We start from the raw sequence: 13,642 nt of genomic DNA, 5'->3' as shown, positions 1-13,642 counted from the left end.
CTGTCTGACGCAGCGTCACGGATGGGAGGGGACGACCATAGGTCGCGTGTGGCCTCCGGGGCGGGTTCTGAGCAGGAGCAGGAAGCTAACGGACAGACGCGCTGGCGAAACCCACAGACAGTCTGGGCCAAGGGCGCCTTCTCCGTGTGCATGCACCTTGACCTTGGTGATGCAAGGCGGTAACGATGCGGAGTCCGGGTGAAGGGTCTGCGGGACGCCCCTGTGTTACCTGCAGCTTTCCTGTAAATCTAAAAAGAGCCTCAAATTACAAGTTGATTTAAACAAAGAACGGGCATGCCCCCTGTCCCGCCCGGAGAGAGCATCGGGGGCTTTGGCTCACTCAGCGCGAACCAGACGGAGGCGCTCCCGGCCAGGGGCAGCCGCGTCCTTCTTCCACTCGCGTGTGTTGCCCTGGACGGCCCTGGGCTCAGGCGGGGGCCGGGGGAGCCGGGCACCCGGGGGGCCAGCAGGCCGCAGCTCCCTCTGCGGTGCTCCTCCAGCCCTGCGAAGCTCTGGGGGTCCCCTCCCCACTCCACTCTCTGACTTGTTTCTTGACCCGGGGTCCCAGCACCCCAGGGCCTCTGTGGGCCCCCTGGGGTTGTGTGCAGGACTCTGGAAGTATGGGCACAGGTCCAGGGAGCCTCACGGTTCAGCCGAGGGGTGTTGGCCAATCCCGGCTCTGCCGCTCCTGACGCCTATGTGCTCTCAGCCTCAGTTTCCTCGTCTGTAAGGCAGGTCAGCAACAGCACCCGGTGCAGGGGCGAGGGCATGCGGGTCCAGGGACGGGGCATCTGGGTGGGGCGCTGTGGTCCCACATGTAAGGTAGTTCAGAGAGAACAGTCAGGTGGGAGCTGGGACGGAGGCCCTAGAAGGAGAGGCAGGGGTGCAGGGCCCCCCCCAACTTCCGTCTTCCCTCCCCCACACCTGCTTCCTTCATCCCAAGGCTTCTGGGAAGACGGTGTGTCAAGAGCATCACACACCATTTTCTCCCCCTGTGTTTTTGAGAAGGTTCAACTTGGTGTCACAGCAGCTCCCCCCCCCGAAATGCAGAGGCACCAGGCAAGTGTACATGGACTTGAACTTCCAGGTGGACTTGTCCTGGTCCAGGAAAGAATGATCTACTACTTGGGCCAGACTTAAAACATGGACTCAGAGAGCTCTAGAATCTTCTTTCTAAAATGAGCAGCTCTTGGTGATGCCCGGCTGGCTCAGTCGCCGGAGGCTGAGACTCTTATCTCAGGGTTGTGAGTTCAAGCCCCTCGTTGGGTGTAGGGATCACTTAAAAAACTAAAATCTTTTTGAGGCGCCTGGGTGGCTCAGTCAGTTAAGCGTCCAACTTCGGCTCAGGTCATGATCTCAGGGTTCGTGGGTTCGAGCCCCGTGTCGGGCTCTGTGCTGACAGCTCAGAGCCTGGAGCCTGCTTCAGATTCTGTGTCTCCCTCTCTCTCTGACCCTCCCCTGCTCACGCTGTCTCTCTCTCAGGAATAAATAAAAAACATTAAAAAAAGTGCCAAAACTATTTAAAAAAAAAACTAAAATCTTTTTAAAAAGTAAATATGAAATAAATAAAATGAGCAGCAATAACAAGGCAGTCACAAGCCAGGTGCCACCTTNCCCGCCCCCCCACCCCCCTGGCCGACAGCCGCACCCCACGGATCCGCCACAACATCATCTGTCCAGCTCACCTGTGCTGAGCACCAGCCATGGGCGGGGAGATTAATACACACCGCCGCAGGGCCACAGTCCTTGGGAGCGACCCACAGCCCAGGGTTGTTGCCCCGCAGTGGGGGTGAGTCCTGTGAGGGATGTGAGGGATATAAAGAGTGGGTATAGCCAGGCAGGCTCCCTGAGGAGACCCCTCACCGCCTGAGGGGATGTGGGGAAAGTAAGCAACAGGAGCCAGGGAAAGCCAGACAGGGGAGAGGGGTGTTCCCAGCAGCAAGAACAAACTGCTTATGCAAAGGCCCTGTGGCAGGAAGGAGTTTGGGGAGTCTGGGGGCCAGGGTGTGATTGGCTGGCGCGTGTGGGAGTGGCAGGCCACCTGGAGGCATGGGCTGTGAGTAGCGGAGGCCTGTCCCTCCTGCTGCGGGACAGAGGACGTACTGGCGTGATATTTAGGAAGCAGGACCCGTAGCAGGTGGGGGCCGACTGCACGTGGGGAGTAGGGTGCTGGGAGTCCAGGGCACGACCCCAGTCCTAGTGGGGCACTTGGGGAACGGGGGCACCTGTGCCCGAGGCAGGGAGCCCCACGGGCCTGCCCCTCCATCTGCCACCTCGCGGACTCCCTCGCTGTCAGGCCCAATGCCAGTTGCCCTGCTCAGTCCTCGGCTCACGTCTCAGGGCCGTGGTCAGGGCCCCTCTGCTCCGTCTGGCTGCACAGGGACCACCCTGTTTATCCCCCAGGACCCCGCGATGTAAGCCTCTTATCGTCTCCACTTCACGGTGGAGGGACCCAAAGCTCAGAGAGATTTAGCAACTAGCTGGAGGTCACACAGCATCACACCCAGACCTGCGTGACGCTGAAACGCATACCCTCCGTGATCACCTGTGCCGAGTCTCAGCAGCCAGTGCCCAGGGGCCACCCACCGCTGTGAACCCTCACTGACCTCCTGCCCGAGCAGCGTGGGGACAGAGGACAACTTCTTTTCTGGTGTCCTTGTAACGGCTTGTAAGGTAGCTATGCTACTGCTGTTACCTTTGCGGGTACCTTTCCAGTTTTAGAGGTGGGGTGCCCTCAGGACGACAGTGCCCCTCCATCGTGCTGAGCACAGAGACCCCAGAGTCCTCCAGCCCGCCCGCCTCCCCTCCCATCTCTCTCGAGAGATCAACTGGGGTTCGTATCAGCCCTGCGAGGTGGACACCCAAAGTCACACGCGGTAAATACAGGCAGAGGGAGGGTCCCGGGCTGGTCGGTGGGGGCTCGTCCTCTCCTCCAGACAGAGGGCAAAGCTAGCGTGGGGCTCTACCCACATCCAAGACTACTCTTCGCCCCAAAAAGAAACCCCCCACTCCCCACGCCCCCTCCCGCCAGCCCCTGGCAAACGCTCATCTCCTTTCCGTCTCTACGGGTTTGCTGACCACGGGCATCGGACGGCACCGAAACCCTTGTACAACTCCCGATCTCTTGCCTGGCCTCTCTCACTCAGCACAGTCTCTTCAGAGTCCGTCCACGTTCTAACAGGCGCCAGTACTTCATTCTGTTTTGTGGCCGAATCGTATCCCACGTGTGGACCTCCTACATTTTATGAATCATTCATCGGACATTGGGGTTCTTTCCCCTTTTCGGCTCTTACGAACAATGCTCCTGTAAACGTTTGAGTAAAATTCTTCGAGCACCTGTTTGCAGGCCTCTTGGGCTCACACCTGAGAGTGGAATGCTGCGTCGTCGAGCAATTCTGCGCTCACCTTTTCCAGGAAAGCCACCAACCTGTCTTCCAAAGGGGCTGCTCCATTTCACGTTCCCTCTCCCAAGGTACAAAGGGCTCGTTTCTCCACATCCTTTCCAGCACTGGTTATCTTCTTTGTTTGCTGTCTGTTTGGTTTTTTTGTTTTATTTTGTTTTTTAAAAACTTTTTAGCATTTATTCATTTTTGAGAGAAAGAGAGAGTGCGAGTGTGGGAGGGGCAGGAGGAGAGGGAGACACAGAATCCCAAGCAGGCTCCAGGCTCTGAGCTTCAGCACAGAGCCTGACGGGGGGCTCGAACCACGAGCGGTGAGATCATGACCTGAGCCAAAGTCGGACGCTTAACCAACTGAGCCACCCAGGCGCCCCTGCTGTTTTTTAATAGCCATGCTCCTGGGTATGAGTGGTATTCTTACTGTGGCTTTGACTTTACGTTCTTGATGACCAGCAGTGCTGAGGATCTTTTCATGTGCTTGCTGATCATTTCTAGATCTTCTTTGGAGATACAAAGGTCCATGAAGTCTTCTTAAGGTCTTAAGAATTAAGACCTGTTCAAGCCTTTTGCCTATTTTTAAGTTGGGTTACTGATCTGTTGGCTGTTATAAGAGTTCTTCATATGTTTTGGAAACTAGACTTATCAAATATATGATTTGCAAATATATTTCCCATTCTTTTGGGTTCCCTCTTCACACGAAAGGATGCACAAAAGGTTTTTAATGAAGTCAAATGTATCTGTTTTTTTCTTTTGTTGCTCATGTTTTGGCTTAGTATCTAAGAATTCGTGGCCAAATCCAAGATCTTGTAGAATTATTCCTATGTTTTCTGCTGAGAGTTTCATGGCTTTAGCTTGTACCTTTAGGTCTCTGATCCACTTGGAGTTCATTTCTGTATGGGGTGTGAAGAAGAGGTTTGAGTTTATTCTTTTGCATGCGGACATCTAGTTATCTCAGCACCATTTGCAGGAAAGATGATTCTCTTTGCACATGAGTGTCTACATTGTTTCTTCTTAGGATGGCACCTGTCATATTTGAGTACGGCCCACCCTAATGACCTCGTTTTAACTTAAATACCTCTTGAAAGACCCTGTCTTCAACTACAGACACATTCTGAGGTTAACGAGGGTTATGACTTTCACATAAGAATTGGGAGGGAGACAATTCACCCTACAACACGATCATCTTTTTCCCCTAGTTCTTTTAACATGGTGTATTGCATTACTGGGTATTCATGTGTTGAACTACTCCTTCATTCCTGGAATAAGTCTCATTTGTTGTGTAATCCTTTTAGTACACTGCTTGCTGGTATTTTGTTAAGGATTTTTGTGCCTGTATCCACAAGGGATATTGGTCTGTAGTTTTCTTTTTTTTTTTTTAATTTTTAATGTTTATTTTTGAGAGAGAGAGAGACAGAGTGTGAGCAGGGGAGGGGCAGAGAGAGAGAGAGACAGAGACAGAGAGAGAGAGGGAGGGAGACAGAATCCTAAGCGGGCTCCCGGCTCTGAGCTGCCACCACAGAGCCTGATGCGGGGCTCGAAACCACGAACCATGAGACCGTGACCGGATGCTCAACCGACTGAGCCCCCCAGGCGACCTGGTCTGTAGTTTCTTGTGGTGTCTTTGGCTGTGGTATGAGGGTAATAATGGCCTCATAAATGACAGGGAAGTGATCCCTCCTCCTCTATTTTTTGAAAGAAATTGAGAAGCCCTGGTATTAATTCTTCTTTAAACATTTGATGGAATTCACCAACGAGGCCATTGGCCCTGGGCTTCCTCTGTTGGAAGATTTTGATTACCTATTCAACCCCTTTTTCTTATTTTAGGTTTATTGAGATATTGTGATTCTTCTCAAGATAGTGTTGGCAGGTTGGGATGAGCACTGGGTGTTATATGGAAACCAACTTGACAATCAACTATTTAAAAAAAAAAAAAAAGAGTGCTGGCAGTATGCACGCTCCTAGGGGTTCAGGCGTCTCATCTAGGTTATTGAATTTGTCGGCACACAATTGCTCCCAGGGCTCACTCAGGGTCCTTATTTCTGTAAGGGCAGCAGGAGTGCCCCCCCCAATTCTGATTCTTGCCTCTACTCATATGAGCTTCTTTCTTGTTTTCCAGGCCAATCTACCTAAAGGATGGTCTGTTTTGTTGATTTTTTAAAAATGTTTACTTATTTTGAGAGAGACAGCGAGAGAGCAGGGCAGGGGCACACAGAGAGGGAGACACAGAATCAGAAGCAGGCTCCAGGCTCTGAACTGGCAGCACAGAGCCTGATGCAGGGCTCGAACTCACGAACTGTGAGATCATGACCTGAGCTGAAGTCAGACGCTGAACTGACTGAGCCCCCCAGGCACCCTCTGTTTTGTTGATTTTTTAAAAAGTAGGCTCTACACCCAGTGTGCAGCCCAATGCAGGGCTTGAACCCACGACCCTGAGATCAAAACCTGAGCTGAGATCAAGATTGGACACTTAACTGACTGAGCTACCCAGGTGTCCCTGCTGATTTAAAAAAATATATTTTAATTTAGTCAGTCCTCTCTCTTGCTTTTCTATTATTTATCTTATCCATCTCCTCTCTAATCTGCATTGCTTCCTTCTGCTAGGTTTTAGCTCTTTCTTTCTTTCTTTCTGAGAGAGAGAGAGAGAGAGAGAGAGAGAGAGAGAGAGACAGCGTGAGCAGGGGACGGTCAGAGAGAGAGGGAGACACAGAATCTGAAACAGGTTCTAGGCTCTGAGCTGTCGGCACAGAGCCCGATGCGGGGCTCGAACCCACGAAGCGTGAGATCATGACCTGAGCCGAAGTCGGACACTTAACTGAGCCACCCAGGTACTCATAGCTTTGAGTTTCGTTGCCTCCTTTTGTAATTTCTTTGTGTGGGAGTTCAGGTGATTGATCTGAGATGTTTTCTCTTTTTTAATATAGGCATGTATAGCTATGAATTTCTCTCTGGTTGCTGCTTCTACCAAACCCCATACGTCTTGGTATGTTTGGATTTTTGTTTGTTTGTTTGTTTAGTATCTTCTTCTTTTTAAAAGTTTTTTTTAACATTTTATTTTATTTTTTGAGACAGAGTGTGAGCAGGGGAAGGGCAGAGAGAGGGAGACACAGAATCCGAAGCAGGCTCCAGGCTCCGAGCTGTGAGCACAGAGCCCAAAGCGGGGCTCAAACCCACGAATTGTGAGATCATGACCTGAGCCGAAGTTGGACGCTCAACAAACTGAGCCACCCAGGCACCCGTTCAGTCTTTTCTAATTTCCCTTGTGATTTCTTCTTTGACTCATTGGTTGTTTCAGAGTGTGTTGTCTGATTTCCACGTATTTATGAATTCTCAAATTTGTTTCTGTTACTGATTTCTCGATTCATTTGGCTGTGGTCAGAGGAGATATTTTGTATCATTTTAATCTTTTAAAAAATGTGCTTAGAATTTAAAAAATTTTAAATGTTTATTCATTTTTGAAAGAGAGAAAGAGAGAGCAGGGGAGGGGGCAGAGAGACAGGGAGAGACAGAATCCCAAGCAGGCTCCACGCTGTCAGCACAGAGCCTGATGCGGGGCTTGAACCCATGAATCATGAGATCATGACCTAAGCTAAAGTCCAACACTCAACCAGCTGGGCCACCCAGGTGCCCCTCATTTTAATCTTTTAGTCTTGAGACTTGTTTTGCGGTTTAACATGTGGTCTGTCCCAGCGGATGTTGCATGTGCCCTCGAGAAGCATGTGTGATCTGCTGCTGTTAGGCAGAGAGATCTACGTACGTGTTGGGTCTGGTTGGGTTGTAGTATCAATCCCATCCTCTCTTGCCTTGCTGGTCTTGCCTACTCATTCCATCCATTATTGGAAGGGAGGCTTTGAAGTCTCCAACTATTCTTACTGAGCCGTTATTTCTCCCTTTGATTCTGTTAGCTTTTGCTTCATATTGCCCTTTGTTTGGCTCTGTTGGTATGTGCATACATGTTTATTCTCATTACATGTTCTTGTTAAGTTAAACTCTTTATCATTATATGATGTGTTTCTTTGTTGCTTGTAACAATTTTGGTCTCAAAGTCTAGTTTTTCTGATATTATTATAGCTGCTGCAGTTCTCTTTTGGTCACTATTTATTTTTTAAATGTTTTTATATTTGAGAGAGAGAGAGAGAGCACACGAGCAGGGGAGGGGCGGAGAGAGAAGGGAACACAGAATATGAAGCAGGCTCCAGGTTCTGAGCTGTCATCACAGAGCCCAAAGCAGGGCTTGAATCCACAAATCATGAGATCATGAGCTGAGCTGAAGTCAGATGTTTAACTGACTGAGCCACCCAGGAATCCCTGGTCACTGTTTAAGTGGCATATGTTTTTCTATTATTTTACTTTTAACTTATTTGTTTCTTTGGTTCTAGTCTCTTGTAGAGAGCATATGGTTGGATTATGGGTTCTCCACCATTAGCCATCCTGTCAATCATTACCTTTTAATAGGATAATTTAATCCTTTTACATTTAATGTAACTATCTGTACAGAAACTCTTCTGTGGTTTTGGCATTCAGTTTTGATATGTCTTATATCTTTTTTGTGCCCCAGTTCTTCCACCACTGTCTTCTTTTGTGTTTGAAATTTGCTACTATACCATTTTCTTCTCTTTTACTAAATATTTTTTATTTTCTTATTGGTTGCCCTGTATATTACAATTAACACATTAATTTATAATAAACTATTTTGTATTGGCTTCACTCACAAAGGTAATGCTTCTGTATCAGGCCATCCCTCCCTCATGTTGTTATTGATTGTCCACTGATACAGATTTATAATTATTGTTTTGTGTAGTTGTCTTTTTTTCTTTTTAATGTTTATTTATTTTTGAGAGAGAGAGAGAGAGAGAGAGAGAACAAGTGGGTGAGGGGCTGGGAAAGACACAGAATCTGAAGCGGGCCCCAGGCTCCGAGCTGTCAGCACAGATGTAGGGCTCGAACTCACAAACTATGAGATCATGACCTGAGCTGAAATTGGATGCTTAATTGACTGAGCCACTCAGGAACCCCTGTGCAGTTGTCTTTTAAATCATATACATGGAAAAAGAGGTGTTACTAACCAAAAATATATTAATCTGACTTTCGTATTTACCAAAGCAGTTCCCTTTAGTGTTCTTCATTTCTTCATGTGGATTCAAGTTACTCTCTCATGTCCATTGTTGTCTCAAAGGGCAGGTTTACTCGCAACAAACTCTAAGTTTTGTTTATCTGGAAATGTCTTGATGTCTCCTTCTTCTTTGCGAGGTAGTTTTGCCAGATATGGAATTCTTGGTTGACAGGATGTTCTTCTCTTTTAGCACTTTGCATATGTCACCATGCTGCTTTCTTGCTTCAGTGGTTTGTTTTTTAAGTTTATCCATTCATTTTGAGAGAGAGAAAGCATGAGCAGGGGAGAGGCAGAGAGAGGAGAGAGAGAATATCCCAAGCAGGCTGTGCACTATCAGCACAGGGCGCAACACAGGGCTCCAACTCCCAAACCATGAGATCATGACCTGAGTTGAAACCAAGGATCAGATGCTTTACCAACTGAGCTACGCAGGCGCCCCACTTCATGGCTTCTGATAACAGATACACTCTTGATCATACTGAGGCCCCTTTGTACGTTATGAGTGACTTCTCTCTTTTCAGGATTCTTTTTGTCTTTCAACATTTTGATTATAATGTACAAATCTCTTTGAGTTTATGCCACGTGGATAAACCTTTTGAACTTCTTGGCTATTCAAACTTTTGTCTTTTATCAAATTTGGGAAACTTTTGGCCATATTTCATAAAATATTCTTTCTTCTCCAGTGCTTCTGTAATTCCCTTTGTACATATATTAGTATGCTTGATAGCATTCTGCCAGCCTCCTAGGCTCTGCTCATCTTTCTTCCTTTTCCTGTTTGGATAATCTCAATAACTTATCAGTAAGTTCTTTGATTGTTTCTTCTGCTTGCTCAAATTTGCTATGAAACCCCTCTAGTGAATTTTTTCCTTCACGTATTGCTCTTTTCGAATCCAGAATTTCTATTTGGTTCCCTTTTGTTATTTCTATCCTTTTATTACTGTTCTCTATTTGGTGAGATGTTGTGCTTACAGTTCCCTTACTTCTTTGAGTCTGGTTTCCTGTAGCCCTTGAGCATATTAACAGAGTTGATTTAAAGTCTTTATCCAGCAAGTCCAACGTTTGGGTGTCCCAAGGGACGGTTTCTATTAATTTCTTTCCCAGCGTGAGGGCCATACTTTCTTGTTTGTTTGCATGCCTCGCAATTTTTTTGTTCTTGTTGGAAATCAGACATTTTGAATATTATAATGTGGCAGCTCTGGAAATCAGATTCTCCTCCCTCCCTCGGGTTCGTGGCTCATGGCTGCTGTTGCTGCGTGATTTCTCTGAACTAACTTTATCAATACAGTATTCTGTGCTGTGTGGGCAGTGGAGTGTCTGTATGATCGGCTTAGTGGTCAGCTAGTTATTCAACAGACGTTTCATGCAATGCTGAGATTAAACTGCCTCTTCCTTTTTTTGTTTTTAATGTTTTTAATTTATTTTTGAGAGACAGAGACAGACAGCACAAGCAGGGGAGGGTTCAAAGAGAGAGGGAGACACAGAATCCGAAGCAGGCTCTAGGCTCTGAGCTAGCTGTCAGCACAGAGCCCAACGTGGGGCTCAAACCCACGAACCACGAGATCATGACCTGAGCCGAAGTCGGACCCTCGACCAACTGAGTCACCCAGGCGCCCATAAACTGCTTCTTCCTTGATTGTCTTCCGAGTTTATGTAAACCTTTGACTTGTTTCCAGAGTTCAGATAAAGTTTATTCGGACAGTTTTTGACAGTTTACTTGCTGTTTCTGCGGCATTTGAGACCCTTGGAATTCTCTGCTCTGCCGTTTTTGCTGACTTCATCGCAGCCGATTGCTGGTCAGATCTCTTTTTTGATGTCTTTTGTTCCTCTGTGATACATTTAGGGGTGCGTTGACACTTGTTTTTCCTACTTGTGCCTGAAGGACACATTTCCTCCATCTCTTTTGTTCAAGTTTCGTCTATTATCTGTACAAATACTTCTTCTCCCCTTTAATTCTTAATCCTGAAGAGAGTTCCTATTAGAAGGATGACGTCATCCCCCACTTTCCTGTTTCTTAAATGAATTTTCCAATTTTTATATTTTCCACGTCTTTGCTCACCTAAGCTCCATTCTGGTTGATTTCCTCCGCCCTCTCTTTTGGGAACTAATTCTCTCTTCAACATTGTCTAAGCCCCTCTGCATCCCTTCCTCTGAGTTTTAAGTTTCCATGTAGCCTAGAGTTTTGATTTCTAGAACTTCTAAGATTTTGTTTCCAGAATTTCAATTTTTTTTGTTGGTCTTTTTAAAAATTATTACTTATTTCACATTTTCAATCATTTTGGACACACTTATCTTGTAGCCTGGGGGTTCCTTCTCAGAGGCAGGGGATATGAGGAGGGAATTCAGACAGGGCCATGATGTCACAGGATGTCAGTACGGATAGCTTTCCTGCAGTGGCAAAGCCAAGACGGGTTGGCACCACCGCCTTCTAATGCCAGGGCCACCTCAACTTTGAGCAAGGACTCCAGGGGACCAGAGGCTGGAGCACTTCCTCGGGCCAGCCCGTCTCCGTTATGTTATTACCACGATTGTTTCTGCAAACAAAACTCAGGTTTCGGTTCACAGCACCACCTGTTTGCCATGGAAGAGAGCAATGAGTGGTAAGAAGAATAAAGTAAAAGCCCTCACAATCCTGGTTCCCACGCTTCGCTGCCCCGACCACACTGGCTCAGCTCCCGGGCTTCGTTCCCGGCTTGATCGTTCTCCATAGCGCTGAGCACCACCGGGCACCCTGCGTATCTTACTTATCTATGACAGTCTATGCATCTACGGGAGCGTGTCAACTCAACAGCAGCTGGCGCTTTGTCTAGCTCCCTGCTGGACCTGCCACGTGCGGGGGCGGGGGCTGGCGTGCCATGCCCTTGGCCAGTACCGCCCAGCACCTCTGTGGCGGAGGAGCGGATGTGTACTTCCACCCCATTCGTCCTCACAGCGATCTTATGAGGCAGGTCTATAGCACCCCTACCCTACAGATGAGCAGACTGAGACTCTGGGGGCCACCACCTGTCTTTCCGCCCTGCCCCCCGCCATCTGCAATCGCACTGCTGTGGCTGCAGCCCACCCCCTCTGTTCCCCTGAGCCCCACGTCACACACCCAAGCCCTGCGCACTGTGTGCTTTGAAGGACATCACTGTTACTTTTATGCAAATGGCCTTCACTCGGGTCCAGGGAAAATGGAGAGAAGACTCACCTCCAACCTCCATCCCCCGAGGCTCCTCACACTTTTCTAAGAGAGCCACCAGTTAATGAACACGGGCATCTGTTTCCTCAAACATGCACCCCATGTCCCCTACCAAAATGCAGCAGACTCCTAGGCTATCTTGCAGGTGAAATGTGGACCCTCACCTGGGTTCAAACCATGGTTCAGGCTCGTAACATAAGCTCACCGTGCCTCTATTTTCATCCGCAAAGTGGGCATAGTAACCCCTACCTCATAGAATTGTTTGGGGATTCAGTGAAATTATGTATGTAAAGCAGCCAACATCGTGTCCGGCACACAGTAAGTGGTCATTTAAATGACTGTACAGTTAGAAACCTCTGCCCTTGGGGCGCCTAGGGGGCGCAGTCAGTTGAGTGTCCAACTACAGCTCAGGTCATGATCTCACAGTTCGTGGGTTCGAGCCCCGCGTCGGGCTCTGTGCTGACAGCTAGCTCAGAGCCTGGAACCTGCTTCACATTCTATCTCTCTCTCTCTATATCCCTCCCCTGCTCATGCGGTCTTTCTCTCTCTCAGAAATAAATAAAAACATTTTAAAAAATGTTTTTTTCTGCCCTTCACCTTCCACAGCTCTCTGCAACCCAGCCTTTGTAGAAACTGAACTCCTTTAAAAACCTTTTTTTAAACATTTATTTATTGTTGAGAGACAGAGCGCAAGCAGGGGAGCGGCAGAGAGAGAGCAACACAGATTCCAAAGCCGGCTCCAGGCTCCGAGCTGTCTGCACAGAGCCGGATGCGGGGTCTGAACCCACGAACCACAAGATCATGACCTGAGCCGAAGTCGGATGCTTAACCGACGGAGCCCCCCAGGTGACCCCATGTGGAACTCAGAAACTCCTTTAAAAAAAAGTTTAGGGGCGCCGGTGGGGGTTCAGTCCGTTGAGTGTCTGACTTCAGCTCCGGTCATGATCTCACAGTTCGTGGGTTCGAGCCCCACGTCGGGCTCTGTGCTGACAGCTCGGGGCCTGGAGCTGCTTCAGGTTCTGTGTCTCCCTCTCTCTGCCCCTTCTCTGCTCACACTCTGTCTCTTGAAAATAAATAAACATTTTTTTAAAAGTTTATTTATTTATTTTTGAGGCGGGGAGGGGCAGAGAGACAGAGGGAGGGAGGGAGAGAGAATCCCAAGCAGGCTCCATACTGTCAGTGCAGACCCCGACACAGGGCTCGAATTCGCAAACTGAGAGATCATGACCCAAGCGGAAATCAAGAGTCAGATGCTTAACCACCCAGGTGCGCCTCTTTTTTTTCCTATGTTGTTCTGAGGGCTGGTGAGTCGATTCTGGGAAGCTGGGGAGGATTCAGGGCCTAAACGTTTATTCATTCATTCATTCATTCATTCATTCGCGCAAGCAAGAATGCCCACACCAGCAGGGGAGGGTCAGAAAGAGACAGAGAGAGAGAGAGAGAGAGAGAGAGAATCCCAAGCAGGATCTGGCTGTCAGCACAGAGCCTGACACAGGGCTCGAATCCTCAGGCCGTGAGATCGTGACCTGAGCTGAAATCAAGAGTCAGATGCTTACCCAAACTGAGCCACCTAGGCGCCCTGCAATAACTAAACTTTTGAGAAACTCGCATATAAACTCTAATGCAGTAATTTACACTGCTCTGTGCCTGGGGTGCCTGGGTGGCTCAGTCAGTTAAGTGTCCGACTTCGACTCAGGTCATGATCTCACAGTTCGCGGGTCGGGCTCTGTGCTGACAGCCAGCTCAGAGTCTGAAGCCTGCTTCGGATTCTCTGTCTCTGTCTCTCTGACCCTCCCCTGCTCACGCTGTCTCTCTCACAGAAATAAATTAAAAAAAAAAAATTTTTTTTAACGCTCTGTGCCTCCCGGGGCCTTGGAAGTGAAGGAGGCAGTTGAGGCCCTGCCCCCCACACCCCCGCCCCCATCCTGGCCTGAATTTGGGTTTAGGGCAGGGGTC

General features: G+C 48.4%; 1 long non-coding RNA gene across 1 annotated transcript in view; it reads right to left on the bottom strand.

Annotated features, from left to right (window-relative positions):
* The window catches only part of LOC144240339 (uncharacterized), a 15,587-nt gene continuing 1,945 nt past the window's right edge, over positions 1-13,642 (bottom strand). The window contains exons 2-4 of the long non-coding RNA XR_013337683.1: positions 1,686-1,796; positions 647-803; positions 1-248 (exon numbers count right to left, since the gene is read on the bottom strand). This is a non-coding gene — a long non-coding RNA (uncharacterized LOC144240339). The remainder of the gene's footprint in view (positions 249-646; positions 804-1,685; positions 1,797-13,642) is intronic.

This window comes from Crocuta crocuta, unplaced genomic scaffold (genome assembly GCF_008692635.1).
Source record: "Crocuta crocuta isolate KB4526 unplaced genomic scaffold, BGI_CrCroc_1.0 scaffold458, whole genome shotgun sequence".
Lineage (NCBI taxonomy): Eukaryota > Metazoa > Chordata > Mammalia > Carnivora > Hyaenidae > Crocuta > Crocuta crocuta.
This window is presented reverse-complemented; position numbering and strand designations above follow the sequence as displayed.